The sequence below is a fragment of the Marmota marmota genome, unplaced genomic scaffold (genome assembly GCF_001458135.2).
Source record: "Marmota marmota marmota unplaced genomic scaffold, marMar, whole genome shotgun sequence".
Lineage (NCBI taxonomy): Eukaryota > Metazoa > Chordata > Mammalia > Rodentia > Sciuridae > Marmota > Marmota marmota.
Window position 1 is genome coordinate 7,243,393 of NW_026000305.1, and position 27,518 is coordinate 7,270,910.

A 27,518-nucleotide genomic window follows, 5' to 3' on the forward strand; every position below is an offset into this window, starting at 1 on the left:
TATATGTAACATATAGTATATATTAGTATATACTACATAGTATATATAAGTAGTATATATATTGTATTGTGTGTGTGTGTGTGTGTGTATAGGCTGGGAATATGGCTCAGTGGTTAAGTGCCCCTGAGTTCAATCCCCCATACCTAAAAAAAATTAGTAAAAAATTTTGCCTATGAATAAACTGCTAGTTTGCTACAGAACAGAATTAAACACAATGAATCTGATTCCACAGACAAAATTATGCTCTGTTAACTTATTGCTGGTACTTTATTTATTTTTGTCTTTAGGGCATTGACCTTGAATGCAAGCCCCTTGACACACATGTTGTTTTACCTCCTATGAAACACAGACTTGACTCTTCTTAAAAGTGATTGAATTTGAATGATACATGATCACTCTATCATTCACACAATAAGTGTGAGTATCCATCTAAGTTGAACTTTTAATATATTTACTTACAAATACCATCATACATAATCACCAAATTTTATGATTACTATATTTTTCCTTTTTTAAAAATTTAACTACTTTTTCCTGCATCACATCTATTCTAATTCAGGCAGCCATCTTCTTTATCTCTTATTATTATCAGTCTCTATAAATTTTCCATTTTCAATTTTTGGTTGATACTAATGTTTTAAGTTAAGACATTAGTTGAAATTTACAAGGAAACTACAAAGGAAATAACTCAAAAACTAAAGTAAAGAAACAACACATGAGGCCTGGGGTTGTGAGTCAGTGGTAGAACACTAACCTAGCACATGTGAGGCCCTGGGTTCGATCCTCAGCACCACATATAAAGAAAGAAATAAAATAAAGGTATATATAAAAAAAGAAACAACACATGAGTTGAAATGGTGCACAAGAAAATATTTATGTAACACAAATGAAGACAGAAATGGAGGACTGAAGGAAATTGTCAAAATTTCATAAGACATTAAGAAAATTGAAAAGTAGCAGATATAATCCAACCTTAATGATCATTAAATGTAAATATATTGAATGCTACAATAAAAAGGCAGTTATTGTGGGCTGGGGTTGTAGCTCCGCAGTAAAGCACTCCCCTAATGTGTGCAGGGCACTAGGTTTGATCCTCAGCACCACATAAAAATAAAATTATGTCCAACTACAACTAAAAAACAAAATATTTTTTAAAAAGGCAGTTATTGGTAGAATGGATTAAAAATCACAAGTAGATTGAAACAAAAAGGAAGCTAAAAGATATTCCATGCAAGCTTCAAACAAGAGAGCTAGAGGACTGATATAACTCAGTGTTAGAACACATGCTTAACATGTGTGAGGCTTTGGGTTCAATTTCCCATCCCATGAAAAGAATCTAAACAGACTCATTAATTTGTTGGGCCTGGTGGCACATACCTGTAGTCCCAGCTCCTTGGGAGTCTCAAGACAGGAGTTTTACTTGAGCCCAGGAGCTCGAGGCCAGTCTAGACAACATAGCAAGACCCCATCTTGAAAGAAAATAGAGAAGGAGAGAGAATTAAAGAGGCTATACTAATATCAGAGAAAATAAATTTTAGATAAAATTGCTATTAAAGACAGAGAATGCTATATTATGATAAAATGAACAGTTGATCATGGAAACATAGTAATTAAAAATATATAGCCTGGGATATATGAAGTAACTCAAATGAAAAGAGTAATAAACAATTCAACAATAATAGTTGGAGACTTCAATATTTTCGCTAATGGACAGAACATCTTGCTAGACAATTAACAAGGATATACAAGACTTAAGCAGCACTGTAAATTAAATCAACTCAACAATAGCAACATATATATATCCATCTCAAGTTCACATAAAAATTCTTCAAATTAAAATACATCAAGCCATAAAAAAGCCCTGATAAATTTTAAAGAATTGAGATTACACATATGTTCTTTGACAATAATGGAATAAAGTAAAAATTAAATCCGAGAAGGAAACTTTGAAAATTCCTAAATATGTGGAAATTAAAGAATTTTTTTTAGTTGTAGGTGGGCACAATATCTTTTTTTTTAAAGAGAGAGAGGGAATTTTTAATATTTATTTTTTTAGTTTTCCGTGGACACAACATCTTTATTTGTATGTGGTGCTGAGGATTGAACCCAGGCCGCACGCATGCCAGGCGAGCATGCTACTGCTTGAGCCACATCCCCAGCCCAGCACAATATCTATTTTTTTATGTGGTGCTGGGGACCAAACCCAGGGCCTCAAGCATACAAGGCAAGCACTCTACCACTGACCTACAACCCCAGCCCAAGAATACACTCTTGAAAAGCAAATCGATCAAATAAAAATCACAAGAGAAATTAGAATATACTTTCATATGAATGAAAGTAAAAACATAACATATAAGAACTTATTGAACGAAACTAAACTAGTCTTTAAGGAAATTTATAGCTTAAAACATATATTTAAAAATGACAAAGATCTCAGGTCAATGACCTAACCTTCTACCTTAGGAAACTAAACCCAAATAAGCAGAAAAAATAAATAACAAAAATTAGAGAATAAATAAATGAAATATATAATAGACAAACAATAGGAAAATCAATGAAAACAATATTGTTCCTTGAAAGAATATACAAAATGGATGAATTTTTAACTAGACTGACTAAAAAAAAAAGGAGGAAACACAAATTACTAAAAGCAGGCTTGTGGAGCTGTGGATATAGCTCAGTTGTTAGAGTGCTTGCCTCACATGCACAAGACCCTGGGTTAGGGTTCAATCCCTAGCACCACATAAAAAAAAAAAAAAAAAGAAAGAAAGAAAAACTCAATCTTGTAAGAGAGGACATCATTAATGACTAATGTAATAATGAAGATTATGGGAGAAGATTATTAGCAACAGTATGCCAAACTTTTGACAGATAAATTTATATAACAACACACACCTACTGAATCTGAATTAAAAACAAAGACTTAATTTTTTAAAAATGACTTTAAAAACTGAATGGACCTATAATAAGTGAAGAAACCAAATTAGCAATCATAAAACATCCCACAAAGAAACCAGATGGATTCACTAATGAATTGTACTAAACTTTTAAAGGATAATTAACACTGTTCACAAAGTTCCAAAAATAGGACAGGATGAGACATTTCCTAACTCATTCCACAAGGAGGATAACATTACTCTGATGCCAAAGTCAGCCAAAGATATCACAGGAAAAGGAAATGACAGACTAATAACCCTATAAATATAAATAAGAAAATCCTCACTAAAATTCTAGCCAATGGAATTCAGCAACATATAAAAAAAGAGTACAATATGACTAAGGTTAGTTTAATGCCTGAGCATCAATCAATGTAATATAGCATATTAACAAAACAAAATCCAAAAGCCACATAATCATATCGGTGGCTATGCAAAAGGTATCTGATAAACACCCTTTTTATAATAGAAACCACTCAACTAAGAATAAAATGGCCTTTTTCCCAATCAGAAAAATCCACAGCTAATAGTACACGTAAAGCTTGAGACTGAATGATTTTCCACTTAAAAAAGGAAGAAAAAATATTCATTTCACTACCTCTATTAAATATTGTATTATCCTATATATTTTTTAAATAGTGTATTATAGTTTGGGGCCAGTACAACAGGCAATTAGGGAGAAGCAAAACCGCTTCCTTATAGATTACATGAATTCATATATAGAAAATCCCAAATAATGTACTAATTTTTTCCCTTTGTGATGCTGGGGATTTAACCCAGGGACTTTCTACCAATAAGCTACACCCCAGACCTTATTTATTTATTTATTTATTTATTTATTTATTTATTTATTTAGAGACAGGATCTTGCTAGATTGCCAAGACTGGCCTCAAACTTGTGATCCTCCTGCCTCAGCCTCCCTAGTTGCTGGTATTATAGACATACACCATCACTTCAGATTCTTTAAAAAAATTTTTTGAACAAAGTTCAAAAAACAAGTTCATCAAGATTGTAGAATACAAAATCAAAACACAAAAATATCACATTTCTGCACTTTAACAATGAATAATCCAAAATGAAATTAAGAAAGCAATATCATTTATAATAACCACATTAAGAACAAAATATTCAGAGTAAATTAAATCAAAGATTTTTAAGAATTTCATGCTAAAATTGCCAAATACTGTTGAAAATAAAGGAAATCAAATGAAATGGAATGGCATATCATGTTTGTAAATTGTAAAACTTACTATTGTCACAATGGCAATACAACCAAATTAATTTACCCCAGCTACCTTATTTGTAGAAATTGACAAACTAATCCAAAAATTTCTATGGAAATACAAAGAACCTGGAAGAATAAAATGGACTACTTGATAAAATAACAAAGTTCAAGGGTTCACACTTCCACATTTCAGAAGTCATTACAAAGCCACAGTAATTACACCAGTGTGGCACTAGCATAAAATGATAGATACATAGATATATAGAATGTATTTAAAAGTCTAGAAATCAATCTTTACATTTATGGTCCATTGATTTTTGACAAAAATATTAATCAAATATCAAAAAGAAGGGACAATCTTTTCAACAAATAATGCTGAAACAAGTCAATGTCCATATAAAAAAGAATGAAATTTGTATCTCTAATGGCCTTTTTTTTCATATATCAGTTTGGCTAAGCTATAGTCCCCCAGATATTTCAGTAAAACACCAATGTTTTAGGATGATTTTTATTAGTATGTACTAATTATACATATTTAAGGGATGCCGTGTTATATTTTAATAAATACAGAGTACACTGATCAAATCTAGCCTCTATCCACCCTCTCCTGTCCCATTCCAGACCTCTAATAATCACTATTCTACATTCAGATTGACTTTTTTTAAACTTCCACATATGAGAGAGAACATGCAGCACTCTTGTCTTTCTGTATTGGGGCTTATTTTACTTAACAGTGTCTTCCAGTTCCATCATTTTGCTGCAAATGACAAGATTTCACTTTTCTTTATGGATGAATAATATTCCATCATATACAACATTTTCTTATTCATCAATATCTTGATGGCTTGATGGGCAACTAGGTTAATCCCATACCTGAGCTGTTGCAAAGAGTGTTGCAGTAAACAGGCATGCAGGGGCTGAGGTTGTGGCTTAGTGGTAGAATGTTCCCCTAGTATGGGTGAGGCACTGGGTTCGATCCTCAGCACTACATAAATATAAATAAATAAAAATAAAGGCATTGAGTCCACATACAACTAAAAATATTTTAAAAAATAAATAGGCATGCAGATATCCCTAATATTAATTTGAGGGCATTTTGGTGATGTAATTAAAATTCATAATCATTTGACTTTACATAAGGGAGATTATTTTAAATAATCTGAGTAAGTCTCATCCAGTTGAAACACTTTATAAAAGTAGAGTTGAGGCTTCTCCAAAGAATTTCTGACTTCAGATAATAGCTTCTACTTGTGAATTCAAGCCTGCCATTTCTAATAGCCTGAACTGTGGATGTCTGAATTGCCTGGCCAGCCCCTACAATTGCATAAAATTCTTTACGATAAACCTCTTTTATATTTCCTTTCAGTTATGTTTCACTGGTTGAATGTTGACTGACATTGATTTGAACACTGAGAGTTGTTCTAGAGGACTAGCATCTTAAGGATGAATTTCTGAATTGCTTCTGAATTTTATGAAATTGATATTCTCTCATCTGATTGGAATTAAAGGCATCAATGATCATATTCCACAGTAGGACAGAGCAACAGTATAAGGCCTGATTTGGCAGTAGAGATACATAAAATATTGCCATCAATTTTTTAAGTCAAATTCCTAGAGAAGGTAAGTTTCTGAATGACCGTGTATTTATTATTTGAGAGCTAAAATATTTTAAAATGTACAAATAAGGAGTATAATAGGATTGACTAGTTATTTCACTGTGCTAGAGAAAGTGGCAAAAGACCAAAACTTCAAATTTTCAGTTCTCATTTAATATTAATTATCTATAAGGGTCTTCATTTTCCCTGAAAGAAAGAAACCTTTATCTTCTGTAGACTTAGGGCCAAGAGATTTAGTTAAAACAAAAACAATATCATCCTTCAACTAGCTGAATTATAATGCAAATTAAGCTCCAAAACTTGATGGAGATCTTCTCTTAAAGTGAGGTATTGATTAAGAAAATATGGAAAATAAAACTTGGAATGGGAATATATGGTCAGATCACAATAAAGCTGGAGAGATTAAGACCATAAATTCTTCTATCTTCTTTCTGGTAAAAAGAGTTCCTCCAACCTTGTCTAAGGATTTTATTGAATCTTTGCTTAAGAATTTGTAATGGCCTCCTTTGTGGAAATTGCCTCTAATTCTCTTCAGTACTTACCCCACATCCCCTCTTGCTACATTGACCAAAATATGTACTATTAGTCTTTCCCAAAGGGTACCACTTCTATTTTTAAGTGACTGCAAAATTAGGGAAACAAAACTAATCAGATTACTCAGGAGTTATTGAATACTGTCTCTCACTGTGGGTCCAGTAAGTTCTCAAACCCAGCCTATTCTCAATTTCTTGAATTTTTACATTTCCTTCAGCAGCTCAAAGAATCTCCACATTTTTTTTCCTGACCAGTAGAGTGAAGGCTATAAGAATATTCAGATAGAAGCCACTAGACTGCCTCTATCTAGAAAATTTGTAAACCAATATATATCACATTCCTGGAAGAATCACAGAGATTAATGTCATCAAAAACTGGGGAATTAAATTGATCAAATTATGTTTCCACTAGTATGTATAATTACTATGCAAAAATTTTTTAAATCAGAATAAAAGGAAAAAATACTTGAAAGGATAAGGATGTGAATCCCACCATATTCCCATTCAGCTTGTTTATTTGGCCCATGAAAATAGATTTTAGAGAATTTAAATAGTGAATTATCATAAATTCAGTCAGGTAGAGTCTCCACTTGATGCTTCTGCTCATATGTTTTGTTTACATCTCTTGATCTGGGAAATGCTCTTTTCTTGATACCTGCTAGTGAAGACCACCAAAGGCAGTTTGAGTTCAGTTAACAATACCATAAACATAGCATCATTGTCCTTCCACAGGTTTGTAGAAACTCTCTAGCTCTGTATTATAATTTTGTATATATGGACTTTGATCAACTTTTCACAAAATTAAGGACATCACACTGGCCCATTAAATTGAATATATTACACATATTTGTCTTGGGGAACAGGATGTAAAAATAATTCTAGGCATATTAGTAAGATAATTTCATATCAGAAAGTGCAAAATATAAACCACAAATATTCTGGATCTTTCTCTCTGTGAAGTTTCTAATTATCTAGTAGTGTATGACATGTTAAGGTAAACCTTTAAAGATGAAGTGTAATTATTGTTGTATTTGATCTTTGCCGCAACCAAAAAGGAGACACAACACTTAATAGGCCCTATTGAATTTTGGAGGCAATATATTACACATGTGGGTCTGATAATCCATCCTTGCTTTGGTCTGAATATTTGAATCCCTGCCCCCAAATTCATGATATAATTTAATCATCTGTGTGATGGTATTAGGAGGTAGAGCTTTGTGGGGCTGATTAGATGGACCCCTAAAAAATATGACTAGTGGTTTCATAAAAGAAAACCCAGAGAGTTGCCTTGCTGCCTTCACCATGTGTTTTTTTCACAGCAAAAAAGAAGCCCATCACCAGACACTATGGTGTATTGATCTTATACACTTTCTAGTCTCCAGAACTGTGAGCAGTAAATTTCTATTGTCTATAAGCTAACCAGTTTATAGTATTTTGTTATAGCCCCCCAAATGGACTAAGAGAAGCACATTTACTGAGTGATCCAAAAAGCAGATAGCTTTGAGTAGAGTCCAGAACAAGACATGCTCTGCAACAAGTCAAAGCTGCTATGTAAGCTATTCTGTCACTTGGGATATATGATGGTAATGTGGCATCAACAGAAGATCAAGATACTGTGTGGAGCCTTTGTGGGCCCCCCTGTAGGTAAATCACAGATCCATAGAATTTGGAGCAAAGCCCTGTCATCCTCTAAAGAAAACTGTTGTTCTTTTGAAAAACACCTTTTAGCTTGCTACTAGGCCTTAGTAGAGACATAGAATATAACCATGAGCCACCGAGTTAACATGCTACTTCAGCTGCCCATCATTAAACAGATGTTGCTAGACCCTCCAAGCAATAAATTTGGCCCTGCATAGCAGTGCTGTTATGCAATGGAAGTGAAATATGCAAGACCATTATTTAACAGGCCCTAAAACCACAAGTAATTTTCATGAGAAAGTGGCCCAAATGTTTATAGAGCCTATTCTTATGACATTATCTTCTCTCTTACATCCCATAACTATGGCCTCTTAAGGAATTCCTTACAACTAGTTGACTAAGGAAGTGAAAACTCTGGATTTGTTTACAGATGACCACAAGCAGTGTACTTGATAGTCCATCTATCTTAGTAGAAGTGTCAGGAGGATATACTGAATCATGTGCTATAGCCAGTAGTTTGTACAGATGAAGAGTAATCAGATAGAATGCTATTGGAAAATTGGTAGCTAGGTTTTGGGTAGAAATACCTGAGTAGAATTCTCTGAATGGATAAAGAAAGTGAAGATAATTGTGTCTCATGTAAATGCTCACCACAATGTAACCTCAGTATGAAGGGTGATTTTAATAATCATAAGAGGATGAGTTCTGTGGATACCAATCAACTTCTTGTACCAGCCATACCTGATTGCATAATGGGCTTTTGAACAAAGTATCCAAGATGGCAGAGATGAGATTATGCAACATGTATTTCCAAACACCAAGACGGATATGGTTACAGCCAATAGTGAGTGCCCAATATGCTAGCAATAGAGACCAGTAATGAGTACATGATAGGGCACCAATTTCAGAGTGATGAGCCAGCTACTTGGTGGCAGGACTGTTTAACTCCCATCATGGGTAGGGAAGCACTTCCTTTTTACTGAAGTAGACAGTTACTCTGGTATGGATTTTCCCTCCCTGCAGTGTTTCTACCAAAACTATGATATTTATTTACAGAACACATTATATGATTCTATTGCCATATCATTCCACATAGTAGGTCTCTGACAAAAGGAAACATATCATTGGCAAAACTAAATGGAGCAATGAGCTCAGGATCATGGAATTCACTGTTCTTCTTGGGTTTGAAATTATCTTAAAGTAGCTGGTCAGATGGCCTTTTAAAATACAATGACCTTTTGAAGAGTTGGTGACAGCAACCAGCAAGCCTTGAGCTACATCCTCTAAGAGCCTGCATGTGCTCTAAATTAGTGTCCTTGATGTTTCTCTCATATACAGGATTTATAAGTTCTGTAGTTGAGAAATGGAAATAGAAGTGAACCACTCATTATTACCTCTAGTTGTCCAGTAGCAAAATTTTGCCTCCCATCTTTACAACCTTAGGTTTTGCTGGTCTGGAAGTCTTAGTTCCCATAGGAAGAATATTTCCAGCAGGGACATGACAATTATTCTACTGATCTTGAAATTAATATTAATACCCAGCCACTTTGAGCTCCTCATCTATCTGAATCAACAGGCAAATTAGAAACCTACTTTCCTGAGAGGGATGATCGATTCTGCATACAAAGAGAAAATTGGGTTGCTACTACAAAATGGAGGAGAGAAAAGAAAATGGAGGTAAAGAAGCGTATATGGGAGTAGGGAAGAATATTCTGCAACTCAAGAAATTACTTAAGGAGCCTTTAATACTACCATATCCTGTGAGTAAAGTCACTGAAAAACTATAGCAACCAAATTATGGTAGAACTGTTAATGGCCTAGAACATTTAGTAATAAAAATTTGGGTTATTACACAAGAAATGAGGGGTACACACGAAGATGGAGCACTTGCCAAAGAAAGGGAAATATAGAATGGATAGTAGATGGAGACAGTTTAAAATATCAGCAATGAGGATATCATTAAGATAGTGGGCTAGGAGGTCCCAGCCCTCACCCCCTGACATACACACACAAACAATAATTTGGCTACACTCTGTAGAAGAAAGTAGCCCTGCAAGAGCTTTGGATTATAATTAAGAAGTGGCAATTTAGGAGAGCACAAAAACTGGTGGATCTCCTCTGACTACAGGTTCTCCTACAGGAGAAAAAATGTAGCAGGAGGACCCCAGCAATCTTCAGAACCACTGAGGTCCTGTGTGGCTTTCAGCACAGAAGATGCACAGGGTCTTTGCTAAATGAAGACCCTAGCTTCTGGGGCAGCTTAAGTGAATGAATACATGTCTTACTGGCCTATGTTTAAGTCTTTAATCCATTTTGAATTGACTTTTTCATATGGGATGAGGTCAGAGTTATAATTCATTCAGTGTGTTAATACATAGTTTTCCCAATACCATTTATTGAATAGATTGTCCTTTGTCCATTGTATGTCTTTCATACTTTTGTCAAAGATTCATTGACTGCCAGTATGTTGCTGGTTTGATTACTACAGTTTTGTAATAGATTTTGAAATTAGGAAGTGTGACACCTTCAGCTTTATTTACTTTTTTCCGCAAGATTGGTTTATTTGGGAGTCTTTTGTGGTTCCATAAAATTGGAAGGATACTTTTGCTATTTCTGTGACAACGACCTTAGAATTTTGATAGGGATTTCACTGTCTTTGTAGATTGTCTTGGATCATATGGACATTTTAGCAATATTAGTTATACCAACTGGTGAGCATGTCATTTTGTTCCATTTACTTGTGTAATCTTCTATTTTTAATCAATAGTTTATAGTTTATATGAATTGTATACACAAACACACATATACATGGCCTCCTTCACTAAATTTATTCCTAAATATTTTGATGCTATTATAAATTAAATTGGTTTTATTCTTTTTTGTTTTGGATAGTTTGTTGTTAGTAAATAAAGACACTAATTATTTTCCTATGTTGTTTCTGTATGCTGTAACTTTAGTGAATTCATTTAGTGTTTCTAAAATTTCTTTGGTGGAATTATTAGGATTTTTCATATAGAAGTTATGTCATGTGCAAATAGGGACAATTTAACTTCTTCCAGGCTGAGTTTGATGTTGTTTCTTTCATTTTTCTTTCTTTCTTCCTTTTCTTTTGGTTCTTAATTGCTATGGCTAAGATTTACAGTACTACATTGAGTAGTAGAGATGAGAGTGGGCATCATTATCTTGTTCTAGATCTTAGATAAAAAGATTTGAACTTTTTGTCATTAGACTGAGTATAATGTTAGATGTGTGCTTGTGACATATGTTCATTATTGGATTGAGGTATATTCCTCTTACACCTATTTTTAGAGCTTTTATGATGACAGTAATTTTGCATTTTTTCAAAACCTTTTCTGCATATGTTGAGATAATAAAGTAGGTTGTGTTTCATTTTATCAATGTAGAATCATATTTATTCATTTGCATGTGATAAACCATCCTTATGTCCCAGGAATAAATCCAATTTGATCATAGTGTATGATCACTTTAATATGCTGTTGCACATGTTTTGTTAGTATTTTGTTGAGAATATTTGCACCTATATTCATGACAGATAGTAACCTGAAAATTTCTATTATTGCCTTTTTTGATAGTTGGCAGTAATAATGCCATTTTTATTGGTTCTTTTTAGTTATACATGGCAATAGAATTTATTTTGACATAATTATAAAACTTGCCTGGCATGTGTGAGGTACTGGGTTTGAGTCTCAGCACCACATACAAATACATAAATAAAATAAAGGTCTATCAACAACTAAAAAAATATTTTTTTAAAAAAATTTGCAAATGCCCTTGATGAAGGTTGTTACCTCTGACTCTTCCATTTTGCTGATATCATTCAAGGGAGATTATTTTAGATTTTCTGGAGAAACCTGACTCAGTGAGCCTTAATGCCATAAGAGCAGAGTTGAGGCATCCTCATAAAAGAAGAAATATCACATTTGGAGAGGAGTTACATTAGTCAACTTTGTGTTGCTATAACAAATACCAAAAGGGGAGAAAAATCTTACAAGAGGATAGAATTATATTGGCTCACAGTTTCAGATATTTTAATCCATGGTTGTCTGGCTCCATTGCTTTGGGCCTTAGGTAAGGCAGAATATCATGGTAGAAGGGTGTGGAAGAGGACATCTACTCAGCAAATGGCAGTCAGGTAGCAGGGAAAGAGTTGGGGGCAGGGACAAGATACATTCTCCAAAGGTACTCCCCCAGTGACCAACTTCTTCCCACCATGCGCTATCAGCCTACAATTTCACCAATCCCATGTAGTTGATTAAAATCATTGTTAATTAATAATTAGTAATTCATCAAATATATTAATTCACTGCTAAAGTTAAAGCCTTCATAATTCAATTATTTCCTAAAAAACCCACTCTGGACATTGCTACATTGNTGTATATATATCTATATATCTATATATCTATATATATATATATATAGATCAAGAAGTAAAGAGGAGGGGAGTACTGGGGAATGAAATCAATGAAGTTAAGCTAAATCTATGTACAAATATACCATAAAAAATCTCTTATAATTCAACAATAAAAACACAATCACATTTCAATATGAACAAGGGGTTTGAATATACATTTATCAAAAAATGTAAAAAAGTGGTTCAATAAGCATATGAAATGCCCTATGTCACTAGTCCCTGAGAAGTGCAAATCAAAACCATGAGTTTCAGGGGCTGGGGTTGTAGCTCAGTGGTAAAGTGCTGGCCTGGCAGGTGTGAGGCACTGGGTTTGATCCTCAGCACCACACAAAAACAAACAAACAAATAAATAAATAAAATAAAGGCATTCTGTCCATCTACAACTACTAATACTTTTTAAAACATGAGTTAACACTTTGTACCTCTGAATGACTAAAATTAAAAATTCAGACAATAAGAAATATTAGAGAAGATTTGATGATTGGATCATAAAATGATGCAGATACTTTGGAAAACAAGTTGGTGGTTCCTCAAAATGTTACATATAGAGTTGACATATAATGCAATAATTCTACGTCTAAGTACTCAGAGAATTGATAACATTGTCTAGGCTAAAATTCATACATGAATGTTAACAGCAGCATCACTCATAATAGCCAAAAGTAAAAATAATCCATATATACATCACTTAAAGAATGGATGAACAAAATGTGATATGTCCATACAATAGTATATTATTCAGTACTAAGAAAGTAATTAAGTACTGCTATGAGATGAATTGTGTTCCAGCAAAATTCATAAGTTGAAATACCAACCCTTCATGTGACTATATTGGAGACAGGGTCTTTAAGGAGGTGATTAAGGTTCAATGAGTTCTTAAGGGTAGAATCCTAATATGGAACTGATACACTGGCAAGCAGTGGAAGAGACACCAGAGTTCTCCCTCTATTATGTGAGCATATAGTAAGAAAGTGACCATCTTATGGCTCCATTTATATGACATGTCCCAAACAGGCAAATGTATAGATACAGATATTAGATTAGTATTTATCAGAGAGTGAAGGCAGAAGGGTGTAGGGTAATTGCTAATCAATACATGATTTTTCTGTGATGGTGAAGACATTCTAAAATAATATAATGATGGTAGTTTCAGATCTCTATGAATATACTAATTAATATGAATACACTAATAGCCATTGAGTTAACCAACTTAAAAAATTCATTTTATGGTATGTGAATTATGTCAATAAAAACTGTCTGAAGTGCATCCTAAAAGGCTAAATTGAAGATGATGGTAGGGCTTTTCTCCTTTCTGAAGATTGTAGGGTAGATTCCATTTTCTTGTTGTTTCCAGCTTCTTAGACACTTTTTGTATTCTTTGGCACATGACCCCTTTTCTCCTTCAATGTTAACAATAGCCAGTTGTATCTGTCTCACTCTATCATCTATATGCTTTCTATCCTGCTTCCCTCTCCATCTATAAAGACCCTTGTCCATGGATTACATTGGATCCATTTGATTAACTCAGGATTACTCTAAATGTGTGCTTGTCATGTAAATTAACATGTACAGATTCTGGGATTAGGATGAGGACATCATCATGGCCTGTTACTCTATCACATTCAACTATACATTGTCTACAAGAAACTCATATATGAAGCTAGTACTGCCCTGATGCAAAAAAAGAAAGAAAGAAAGAAAGAAAGAAAGAAAGAAAAAGAAAAGACAAAGAAACATCAAGAAAAAAAAACTTCAGATCAATAACCCTGATGAACATAGACACAAAAATTATTTTAAAAAATTACTGGCATTACTTACTAAAACCTATTTAAAAGTTATTACACCATGATCAAGTGAGTTTCATCCCAGGGATGCAAGAATGGTTCAACATACAGAAATCAATAAACATAATTCATTACATCAATAGACTTAAAGAAAAGAATCACATGATTATCTTAATAAATGCAAAAAAATCCATTTGACAAAATGCAGCGACCATTTATGTTGAAAACACTAGAAAAACTAGGGATAGTAGAAACATACCCCAAGCTGTACATGCTAAACCTAAGGCCAACATTATTCTTAATGGAATAAAACTGAAAGCATTCCTTCTAAAACCTGAAACAAGACAGAGATGTGCTGTTTTACCAATTATATTCAACACAGTACTGAAAACTGTAGTCAGAACAATTAGAAGAAAGAAATTAAAGGGATAAGAATAGGAAAAGAAGAACTCAAACTATCCCTGTTTGCTGATGACAGGATTTTATATTTAGAAGACAAAAAACAAAACTGCACCAGAAAACTTCTAGGACACATAAATAAATTCAGCAAGTTAGCAGCATATAAAATTAACACCCATAAATCAATTGCATTCCTATACAGAAAGGATGAATCAACTGAAAGAGAAATTAGAAAAACTGCCCCATTCACAATAGCCTTGGGGAAAAAAATATTTTGGAGTCAATTTAACAAAAGAGGTGAAAGACATCTACAATGAAAACTACCAAACACCAAAGAAAGAAATTGAAGAAGTCCTTAGAAAATGAAAAGATCAGCCATGATCTTGAATAGGCAGAAGTAATATTGTCGAAATGACCATAATACCAAAAGCATTACACAAGTTTAATGCAATTCTTATTAAAATCCCAATGACATTCTTCATAGAATTAGAAAAAATAATCATGAAATTTATTTAGAAAAATAAGAGAACCAGAATAGCCAAAGCAAACCTTAGCAAGAAAAGTGAAGCAGGATACATCACAATACCAGACCTTAAACTATACTACAAAGACATAGTAACAAAAATGGCATGGTATTGGCACCAAAACAGACATGAAGACCAATGGTACAGAATAGAAGACACAGAGACAAATGCACATAAATACAGTTATTTCGTACTAGACGAAGGTGCCAAAAGACCCTGTCCCAAATGGAAGAAAAAGTAGGCCCAAATCTCCCCATGTTGACTTAGGTACTAACTTCCATAAAAGACTCCTAATGTACAAGAGGTGAAATAAAAAATCAATAAATGGGAGGGACTCATATTAAAATCTTCTCAGCAAAGGAAACAATCAATAATATGAAGAGAGAGTGCACCGAGTGGGAGAAAATCTTTGCCACCTTCACCTCAGATAGAGCATTAATCTCCAGGATATGTAAAGAACTAAAAAAATTAATACCAAAAAAAATAATGTAGTCAATACATGGGCAAAGGCACTTCATGGAAGAAATAATAGGAAGAGTCAACATAAATAAAAAAAAATGTTCAACAATTCTAGCAATCAGAAAAATGCAAATTAAAACTACACTGAGATTTCATCTCACTCCAGTCAGAATGGCAATTATCAAGAATGCAAGTAACAATAAATGTTGGCGAGGATGAAGAGAAAAAAGTATACTCATACACTGCTGGTGGGTCTGCAAATTGGTGTAACCATTATGGAAAGCAGTATGGAGATTCCTCAAAAAACCAGGAATGGAACTACAATTTGACCCAGCTATCCCACTCCTCTGTTTATACCCAAAGAATTAAAATCAGCATACCACAGTGATACAGCCACATCAATGTTTATAGTGGCTCAATTCACATTAGCTAAGCTGTGGAACCAACCTAGGCGCCCTTCAACAGATGAATGGATAAAGAAAATGTGGTATATGTATACAATGGAATATTACTCAGCCTTAAAGAAGGCCCAGATCTCCTCATGTTGACTTAGGTACTAACTTCCATAAAAAGACTCCTAATGTACAAGAGGTGAAATCAATAATCAATAAATGGGATGGACTCATATTAAAATTATGGCATTTACAGGTAAATGGATGAAGCTGGAGAAAACCATGCTAAGTAAAATAAGCCAATCCCCAAAACGAAAGGCTAAATTTTTTTTTCTGATATGCAGATGCTAATTCTAATTAAAAGTTGGGGGCTATATTTCAAATTAGACAGAGGGGAGTGAAGTGGGGGGGTATGGGGGTATGAAGGGTAGTAGAATGAATCAGACATTATTACCCAATATGCATATGTGATTACACAACTGGTATATTTCTATATCATTTACAACCAGAAGAATGAGAAGTCATACTCCATTTATGTATGATGTGTCACAATGAATTCTTCTGTCATGTATAACTAATTAGAACAATAAAAAATAAAAAATAAAATGTGATATATATACACAATGAAATATTAGTCATAAATAAAAATGAATTATGACATTTGCCTGTAAATGGATGGAACTAGAGACTATCATGCTATGTGAAATAAGCCAGTCCCCCAAATCCAAAGGACTAATGTTCTCTTTAATATGTGGATGCTAACACACAATGGTGGGGATAGAAGTTTATTGAATTAGACAAAGGGGAATGAAGGGAAGGGAGGGAGAAGGGGAATAGGAAAGACAGTAGAATGAATCAGAGATAACTTTTCTATGTTCATATATGAATACACAACTAGTGAAACTCCACATTATGTAGAAACAGAAGAATGAGAAATTATACTCCATGTATGTCTAATATGTCAAAATACACTCTACTGTCGTGTATATCCAAAAAGAACAAATAAAAAAGAAAGAAAAGTTATATTACTACTTCAAATAAAAAGTAAAAATTGAAGTGATAGGGAAAAATTTGAAAACTTATGTAAAACATAATGGCATAGGCACATTGTAGAGAAATAGATGAGAAGATATACCATGAATACATTAATTAAAGAAAGAAGCTGGATTGTATTTATCAATCTGAGGTAGACTTTAGAACAAACAAAATTATAGGGATAAAGACAGACATTACATAAGAATGAAAAGGATCAATCTACCCAAAATATGTTGAAATTTTAAATGTGTAAGAAAAAAACCTTTAAAACACATACAACAAAATTAGATTCAGCTGAAAAGAGAAATAGACAATTATCCAAAACTACATTTGGAGACCTCAACATTCTTTACAATTTATAATAATACTACAGAGACATCTGCAAACAAGTAGAAGACATGAACATCAACATCAACCCATAGGATCTAATCAAAATTGTACACATATGTAACATTGTGATATAATAAAAAATGCATATTTGGATTTTGCCTTCAATTTCTGGCACAGAACTTCTAAAACCCTTGGAATTCCCCAGTGAAAAAGGTACGAGGAATGTCTTTGGTTATTCATAATAAACACTGTTCAACCATACCTGAGTTTATGCTAAATAATTGAATTTTGATAGGACCCTAAATCTTTCAGGATAGGGGCTGATTGCCAGAAAAAAACAATAATGTGACTAAAGGATTGGAAATTTCAGCTCTTATCCCTGAACCTATCACCAAAAGCCTCTGGAGAATGAAGAGGGTGAAGACTAAGTTCAATCATCAGTTGCCCATGATTTAATCAGTTGTGCATACTTACTAAAACCTACATAAAAATCTAAACAAAGCATTTGGGAAAGCTTCTAGAATGCTGAATACATCTATATGCCAAGACGGTAGCAACCCCAAAGTTCTGTGAGCCCAGAAGCTCTTGTACTCAGATCCCTTCCTGCCCTTTCCTTATGTATTTCTTCATCTAGTTATTTTTTGTATCTTTTATAATAGTCATTATAATAAACCAGTAAATATAAGTGTTGTTTCCTTGAGTTCTGTGAGCCATTGCAGCAAATCATCAAATCTGAGAAGTAGGCTGTGGGAAACAAAACTTTGCTGCCAAATCAGACTAAAGTATGAGTAACCTGGAGATTTGTCATTTGTGACTGGCATCTGAAATGGGAAGCAGACTAATAGAACAGAGTTCCTAACTTGTCAGGTCTAAGTCCAGATAGGTAGTGCCAGAATTGAATTAAATTGTGAGATACCCAGTTGGTGCCCATAGATAATTAGATAATTGTTTAGTGTAGAAAATACACATTTGGTGTTAGAAATATTGTTAAGAAACAGGTTTTCTTTAATATTAAAGAAAAAAGAGCAAAGCACACATTCTTTTTATGTACCATAAAACAAATTTTAACTGTTTTAAAAAGTAAAAAATTCCTGAAATACAGAGGTTGTTCTCTCACAATAATGCAATCAAGTTAAAAACTAAGTTGTGGGCTGGGGTTGTACCTCAGTGGTAGAGCGTTTGCCTAGCACGTGTGAAGCACTGGGTTCAATCCTCAGCATCACATACAAATAAATAAATGAAATAAAGGCATTGTGTCCATCTACAACTAAAAATATTTTTTAAAAAGACTAAGTTAGGAATTGTACTAATAATCACTAATATCCTAGAGTTCAGACTCAATGTCAACAGAAAATTCACCAAGCTCATGGAAATTAAATATCACATTTCTAAATACTTCATGAGTCAAATAGTAAATTCCAAGGGAAATAAAACTCTATATTTTACTGGATAAAATTGAAAAATACAACATATCAAAATATAAGAGGAGCAGCTAAAGGATTACTTAAAGGAATATTGAGATCATTGAATATTTATATTGGAAAAGAAGAGAGGTATTGAATAAATAATAAAACCTTTCATTACAAAAAACTAAAAATTTGGAGAAAAAATAAATTTTAACAATTTCAATGAAATTGTTTCATGAAGGAATGAAATAATAGAGATAAGAAGTCAATGAAATAGGAAAGAAAAACAATTAAGAAAATCAATCAAATTCAAACCCAATCTCCTTAAAAAGATAAACAACAATTGCTAATCTTCAGTAAGCCTAAAATATAAAAAGAAGAAAACACTAATTATCAACATGAAGAATAAAGAAAAGATTGTGACTATAGACTCTGTAAACATTAAAAGGTTAATGAGAGAATATTATGAGTGGTTCTATGCACATAAATTTGACAACTTAGAAGAAATAAAGCAATTCCTTAAAAAATCTCATTCCAGGTAAAATAGATAATTTGAATGTTCTGTAACTATTTAAAAAAAAAACTGAATTTCTAAGATTTTGTATACTTCAAAAAATAAATTTTCAGGCCTAGATGGTTTCATGGATAAATTCTATCAACTAATTAATAATAATAAAAAACATCAATTCTACACAATTACTTCTAGAAACAGAAGAAGAAGGAATATTCCCCATATCATTTTATGAGGTCAATATGTTTCTGATACTAAAGCCAGTCAAAAGCATTACAAAAATAATTGAAACTACAAAACAATATCTCTTATGACTATATGTGCAAAAATCTTCAAAATACTATGAAATTAAATTCAGTGATATATAAACAATTATACAACATAACCGAGTGAGATTTTTCTATGAATACAAGACTGACTCAATATTTTGAAATGAACCCATGTAATTCACAATATTAAAATGTTATAGGAGTAAAACTACGTGAACACATCAACTAATGGGGAAAAAATCATTTGACAAAATCCCATATCCATTCAATCAAAATCAAACTAGGAATCAAGGACAATTACCTCAACTTGACAGAGACTCTCTTAAAAACTAAGCATCATATTTAATGGGGAAAGACTAAAAAGATTTTTCAGTAAAAATGTACAGAAATTCACTGCACTTCTACCTCTTTGATTGAAGATACTGCAGGAAGTTCTAGCCATTACAATAAGACAAAGAAAAAATAAAGGGAAAATTCAAAATGAAAAAAAAAAATTAAACCATCCCAATTTGGGGGGGCAGGTACTGGGAACTGAACTCAGGAACACTCTGCCACTAAGCCACATCCCCAGCCCTATTTTGTATTTTATTTAGAGACAGGGTCTCACTTAATTGCTTAGTGTCTCGCTTTTGCTGAGGCTGGCATTGAACTCATGATCCTCCTCCTGCCTCAGACCCCGGAGCCACTGGGTTTACAGGCATGCATCACCATGCCTGGCCACCCCAATTTTTAAAAAATAATTTCACATCTAGAAAATATCAGGTAATCTACCAAAAAATCTCTCAGGTTAATAAATTAGCAAGGTTGTAAGATAAGATGTTAACACAAAATCTATTTTACTTCTTTACATTAACAATGAAGATGTAGAAGCTAAAATTGAAAATGCAATACCATTTATAAAAGCTCAAAGAAAAACCAAGAATTATTCAGGTGGAAATGTAACAAAATACGTACAAGAATTGAATGCTGAAAAATGAGAAATGTTGATAACAAAATAGAGAAGCATAATGTGTCCCTATTGGAGGATTCAATAAAGTAAATGTTTAAATTATCCCCAAATTGACAAACATGTTTAATATCACTCTTATCATTACCACAGGAGATATTTTTGTAGAAAATAGGCAAGTTTATTCTAAAATGTATGTGGAAATACAAGGGAATTAAACTATTGTTTAATTCCATTCACATAATGTACTCAAAATAAAAAAAAATCAGAGATGTAGAACATGTCAAACATTTTTAAGGTGTTAGAGATTCTGGTAGGTTTTGGTGTAAAGAAAGGGGAAGGACTTTTTTGTGTGTGATGATGAAAGAATTCTAAATCTTAGTTATGCTATTGGTCATACACATATATACATGTGAAAAAATTGTATAGAACTAAACACATGTATGAGTGCATCTAAAAACTGAGGAAATCTAATGTCTGTGGTCTAGTTAAGAGTATTACGATCAATTTCCTGATTTTGATAATGTGCTATAGTTTTATAAAGTCTTATCATTGGGGAAAGCTGATCACTGGTGAATAGAACACAGGGCCTCTGTACCATTTTTACAGATGCATAAAACTAAAAATATTGCTAAGTAAAAAGTTACAAAAGATGCCCTGGTGAAATGTCTTAAAGCACAACTGGCTGACTCAATGAGGAAACTAATAAAAAAGGACTTATCTCAGGTTTTTCATATATAAGCTACTATGGAGAAAATCATCTTATGATCTGTCAAATTTTGACTATGCCATTCATCTTCACAAATGTTCACCCATAATTAAGAAATAGGTTTACACTTTGACTTTGTTTGTCATAAATGTCACCCTCTGACTTTAGGAAATTCAGTTGCAAAATCTGCAGAAGCCTCTCTGGGAAAACATGTGGTCATTTTTCAGCAGTTGAATTGAATCTCTCATCACAGCTTACTCTCAAGTGTGACATTCAGGAAGTATGATTGTTAAGTGCAGACCCAATCTGAACTCTCTTACTTGCCCACAGAAATGCAGCAGCATTGCTTCAATCTAAAGCCAGCAAGAAGAAACTGACTAGAAAGGGGAACATTTGAATATTATTGGTGGGACTGTAAATAAGTAAAGCTATTTTAGAAAATTGTGTAGAATCTCCTCAAAAAGCTAAAAATAGAACTACCATATGATCCAACAATTCCACTTCTGTATATATCTTCAAAGGAATTGAAATCAGTTGTTGGAGAGATATCTACACTCTGATGTTTATTTCATGATTATGCATAATAGCCAAATTATCAAAGCAACCTACATGTCCATCAGTGAATAAATGGATAAAGAAAAAGTGGCATAGATACAGAAAACAATACTATATGACTTAAAAAAAAGACATTCTCCCATTTACTCCAACGTAAGTGGAAGTGGGACACAACATGCAAATGAAGTAAGCCAGGTAAAGAAAAACAAATATTGAATTATCTCACCTATATGTGGAACCAAGAGAAGGTGATCTTTTAGAAACAGAATAGAAAGCAAACAGCTACCAGAGGCTGGGGGAGGGGTGAGGAAAAGGAAAATGTTGATAAAATGGCACAAATTTTTATGTTTTCTGGAAGAAATGCTTAATTGACCACAGTTAACGTATTGCATATTACAAAATTACAAAATAATAGAATTTTAATATTCTTGTTATAAAATGATAAGTTGGTTATGTTATGTATATATTAATTGTCTTCCATGCCCAGAATAGTGAAAGCAATCCTTAGTGAGAAAAGTGAAGTGGGAAATGATATCACAATACCAGACCTTAAATTATACTACAGAACTATAGTAACAAAAACAGCATGGTGTTGGCAACAAAACAGACATGAAGACCAATGGTACAGAATAGAGGACAAATAGTCATGCCAACATAAATATAGTTATCTCGTACTAGACAAAGGCCCCATAAACATACACTGGAGGAGAGATAGCCTCTTCAACAAATAGTGCTGGGAAAACTGGAAATCTGTATGTAGCAAAATGAATTTCAACCCTTTCTCTCACCCTGCACAAAACTCAACTCAAAATGGATCAAGGATCTAGGCATTAGACCAGAGACCCTACACCTACTAGAAGAAAAATTGGGCCCAACTGTTCATCATATCGGCTTAGGAAACAACTTCCTCAACAAGACTCCTGAAGCACTAGAAGTAAAATCAAAAATCAATAAATGGATGGTATCAAACTAAAAAGCTTCTTTAAAAACAAAGGAAACAAGAATGTGAAGAGAGAGTTCATAAAATGGGAGAAAATCTTCACCACACACACATCAGATAGAGCACTAATCTCCAGGATATATAAAGAACTCAAAAAACTTAACACCAAAATAATAATAATAATAATAACAAAAAAATCAGGTAAATGGTCAAAGGCACTGAATGAGCACTTCACAAAATAAGAAATAGGATCAGTCAACAAGTATATAAAAAATGTTCAACATCTCTAGCAATTAGAGAAATGCAAATTAAAACTACACTGAGATTTCATCTCACTCCAGTTAGAACGGCAATTATCAATAATACAAGTAACAATAAATATTGGTGAAGATGTGAGGAAAAAGGTACACTTATATTTTGCTGGTGGGACCACATATTGGTGCAACTATTATGGAAAGCATTATGGAAACTCCTCAGAAATCTTGGAATGGCACCACAATTTTGACCCAGCTATCCCACTCCTTGGTATATACCCAAAGGATTTAAAATCAGCATACTATAGTCAAGCAGGGACATTGGTATTTTTAGTGTCTCAATTCACAATAGCTAAGCTATGGAACCTACCTAGGTGTCCTTCAATGGACGAATGGATAAAGAAAATGTAGTATATATAAACAGTGGCATATTATTCAGCCATAAAGAAGAATGAAATTATGGCATTTGCCAGTAAATAGATTGAACTGAAGATATCATGCTAGGTGAAATAAGCCAATCCCCAAAACCAAAATGCCGAATGTTTTCTCTAATATGCAGGTGCTAACACACAATAAGGGGAGGAATAGAAGTTCATTGGATTAGACAAGGAGGGATGAAGGAAAGGGACAGAGAATGGGAATAAGAAAGATAGAAGATAAAATGGACATAACTTTTCTATGCTCATATATAAATACATGACCAGTGTAACATCATGTACAACCATGTACATCCACAAGAATAGGAAGTTATACTCCATGTATGTAAAATATATCAAAATACACTCTATTGTCATATATGTCTAAAAAGAACAAATAAAAAAATTAAAAAAAAATAAAAATCATATTGTACCTCATAAATGCACACAATTATTATTAATTAATTAGTAATGCATTTTGAAAGAAAATGCATGATTAAAATAAATGTATCTATAGAAATTACCACAGGAAATTATATGCAACATATCTGAAACTACATTTAAGATGCAAATTTCTTTTCTGAACATAACTATAAAAAAATGAAAGAAAGGCATTGCTCACTTTCTGGATTTTTCATGGGTATGTTCACAGGTTTTTGGCCAGGTATAGAACACACACATTGCAAATATCATTCTTATTAAGTAGACAGGAAGTGTGAAGTCAGAAAATTTCCCTCTACACTATCTTGTAATGCCTTTCTTTTTTACTCCTTTGCCCCCTTTTCAATCACTAAGAACCTTTTGAAGTGCCAGCCTTCCTTGTTTGAGAAAATCTAACAGCTGGCTGATAAATCTAGCTCATAAATGCATTCACTGAATTTTCACTAGCTTAACCTAATACCACTAACAGGAGCATTTGCATTTCAAGAATAGGAATTCAGAGAGGCAGTAGTAACCTCTGGGAATAGATTACTAATAACGTCATTTCTGGTTAGAAGCACACATGCAGGCAGGACTAGGAAACACATCAGTGTGGGTGCATTTTCCCTACATCAAAATAATATACTTAAGCAGTTGCCAATTTGTAAGTCTAACTCTAGTGGTATGTTATCATTTTATATCCCTAGAAACTATGGACAAGTATTATTTTTCCAATCTTGAGCAATAAATTTGACCAAGTGGAAAAATGTATCATGTTCTAGTGAATAATTCCTTTCTGCGCCTTCTAGGACACCCACATTCACAGCTGCAGAAACCAAGACATCAGCACAGAGTCAGCCAACAGCAATCCCTCCCTTCCCCAAGGGCTCTACAATTCAGCAACTGACTAGTCCCTACTAAGCACCAGCTTTGGACTAAACTTTGCTGTTAGAAATACATAGATAATTAATTTCTCCCTTCCCCCACCCAGTCTGGAAAGCTTGTTGAATAACCAGCCTCCTCCTCAGAAAACTTGCTTGGTGGGTGGGGGAGGGACAGCCGACTGGGAAAGAAAAAAACTCCACCCAGAGATTTCAAGTCCTCTAAGGAGGTCCTTTCCTCACAATCCCGCCAAAACTAAACTTCTGCGGAAGGTCAGTCCAAGGAGTACTGCTGACCTCAGCTTTTCTGGAGGTCCCCAGAACCATGCAGCTGCTTAGCTTGCCTGGGTTTCATATACTCAGTCTCAAACCCAAGTTTCAGTTATTCTGGAACCACTTCCATGGAGGAAAACCCCACCTATACTTGTGGTCAGAGAAATTAGGCAGAGCTTCTTTCAATATCCAACATTATGGTGCCACTTGGCAACCATAATATGCAGATAGTGCCATCCTGTGAGTCATGCTCATGTAGTCTACAGCTGTTCATTACATTTTGTTTCTGGGGGGGAAAAACTAGTAGTACAATAAAGTCTTTATCCTGATACTTCACAGAAGAAACTTCACTGGCACGTCTTTTACTAAAATTTAGTATCTACAACACTTTAATCTGAGGAAATTCAGTATATAAAAATATACTGATTTGTCTGTATCATAAAAAGGTTGTGGTATGACTAGGTCTCACTGATATCTTGGTATGGCTTACACTAACTTCTCTAGGATTATATATATTTTTACATACTGTGAATAATCTTACATACTTAAGAATCAAACTCCAAGTGTGAAGTCAGCCAACTTTAAAAAAGAACAAATATTTTGTTATTTCAAGTAAGGAAAATGGAAGAAATTCCTTCTAAAAACGACAGCAAAATACTTGGAACCGCTTCTTAAAATATTTCCCATGTTCTCAAATTAAAAATACATCCAAAGAAATGTTCATCGTAAGTTGAGAATCAGCCCCACTGAGATTTGACAGCTGTGCTAGCTTCTAGGGCTTGATGAAAATCCTTTTGTACTATTTGAAGCCATCAGGTCCCACCCGAGAAGGCATGCATGGAAAATGTCCCAATCCAAGAAAACATGTCAAGTCTCATTTTGTGAAAAGATTTAGGCATTTAAATATATTTACTACTTGAATGCTGTTTAATTTGGTTGACAGAAACCATGGCTTTAAAATTTTAAGTTTATTTTTCTCCACAGCTCACACTAAGAGAAATGCGTTTAATCAACCACAATCTTAATTTTGACACAGAATTGTTAGGAGCAGTGTTTAACATTAGCCTGGACTCCTGGTTTTTGTCAAAGGCATACTAAATTGTAGAGAAAGGAGCTTTCTATCTAGACAGCCTCATTTCCTTTCACAAAGCATGCAGCAGTTTCAGTGAACATTTTTAACCACTTACACTTATAAATAGATATTACCTCACTGGAGTCTCCATTCTTCTTAACAATATATTCCCCCAAAGTAAGATATTAGCAGATTCATGGTTACATTTTCAATGGAAGCAGCAGAAATTTAGTGTCGTTTCCAATTCACGGAGACTTTTAAGTTCTATTTTTGAATGTATGAAAAGAAAGCCAAGAGCCTTACCCTTTCTACCCAGATATCCTGTAGAGAACTGCAGGCTTGTACAGCTACAAGAGGAAGTAACGTAGTTTATTCAGCAAAACAGGAAAAAAACAAAATCGTTTACCTCTAATGGGAGGTAGAACTGTTCGTCAGCATCACTCAGTTGTTTAGGAAAGCAGTCCCCTCAGAGGATATTGTGGGCAAAGAAAATTCAAAGTTTGGCTTTGATAAATTCAGAGTTTCCATGATTTGTACAACTTCTTCAATCAGGAACAGAGTATCTGACTTTAATTTGCCACGTATTACCATAGTTTTTTTTTTTTTCAGTCGATTTTGAAAGTTTAAAGTGTGGGCTATGCAAAAACCCAGCTTAACTGTTAGAATTTTACTTTGTTATTTAAAAAGTGAGTTGTATTGTATTTAAAATTCTACTAAATTCATACAGAAAGCAATAAACATTATTTACACATTGATTCCCCATTGTCTATCCATCATATTTTCATCCTTACCATAACTTCTTCCTGCTTCAGTCCTCCAAGGCATCTACTTCTTGGGGAAGTTCATTTGACTACTCTGAAGGCTATCAGGGAGCTATTCCATAGTTTGCTAAACTTGAAGAAAGTACTACACTTCCAGATATCATTACATCCCATGGATGCAATGGCTGCTGCTTCCATCTAAAGACATAAAAGGTCATGTGTCTTTGCTATGGTGCTTGGAAAAAGAATGTGTCAAAAATGCAGTGAGCTTCCTGCTATGCACACACCCATCTTACTCTATCATGATCTTTCTTCTTCCTTATTTTTTTCTATGTGTATGCATGTGTATGTGTGAGTCAAATATGACTTTCAGACTGGCTGAATGAGGTAAATATTTCCAATCCATATTGAATTATTTAGCTCACACTGCTATGTTCTGCCATGTTGTCTGTTTCAAGTATATAAGAGGTAATAATAGGAAACCTTTTGGGAATCAGGGCAAACTTTATTGGGTCACCAAAAAGAAATGATGTGAGGTCACCAGAAAGACTACTTGACAATGTCTCCCATAAAGATAACTAACATAACTCTTTGAGACATTCTTTTTTGGTTAAGACTTGTTCTCTTCCTATACTTATCTTCAAATATACTAGTTTTAACATATTAAATTCTTAAAAGTAATGAAAATGTGTTTGTTGGGTAGCATTAGGCATGGGTGGAAGAAAAGCAAAATGCCTAAAGATGCAGACAATTGCTCAGAAAATATTGGTAAAGATTTCAAAGACAAACTTCCAGGGTTTCA

General features: G+C 33.6%; 1 protein-coding gene across 1 annotated transcript in view; it reads right to left on the bottom strand.

The window, feature by feature from the left end:
• LOC107156080 (putative P2Y purinoceptor 10) overlaps nt 1–26,319 on the bottom strand; it is a 35,740-nt gene extending 9,421 nt beyond the window's left edge. Inside the window, exon 1 of the mRNA XM_015502124.2 lies at nt 26,090–26,319. The gene's annotated coding sequence lies outside the window, so the exon portion shown is untranslated. The remainder of the gene's footprint in view (nt 1–26,089) is intronic.
• Between the last annotated feature and the right edge of the window lie 1,199 nt (nt 26,320–27,518).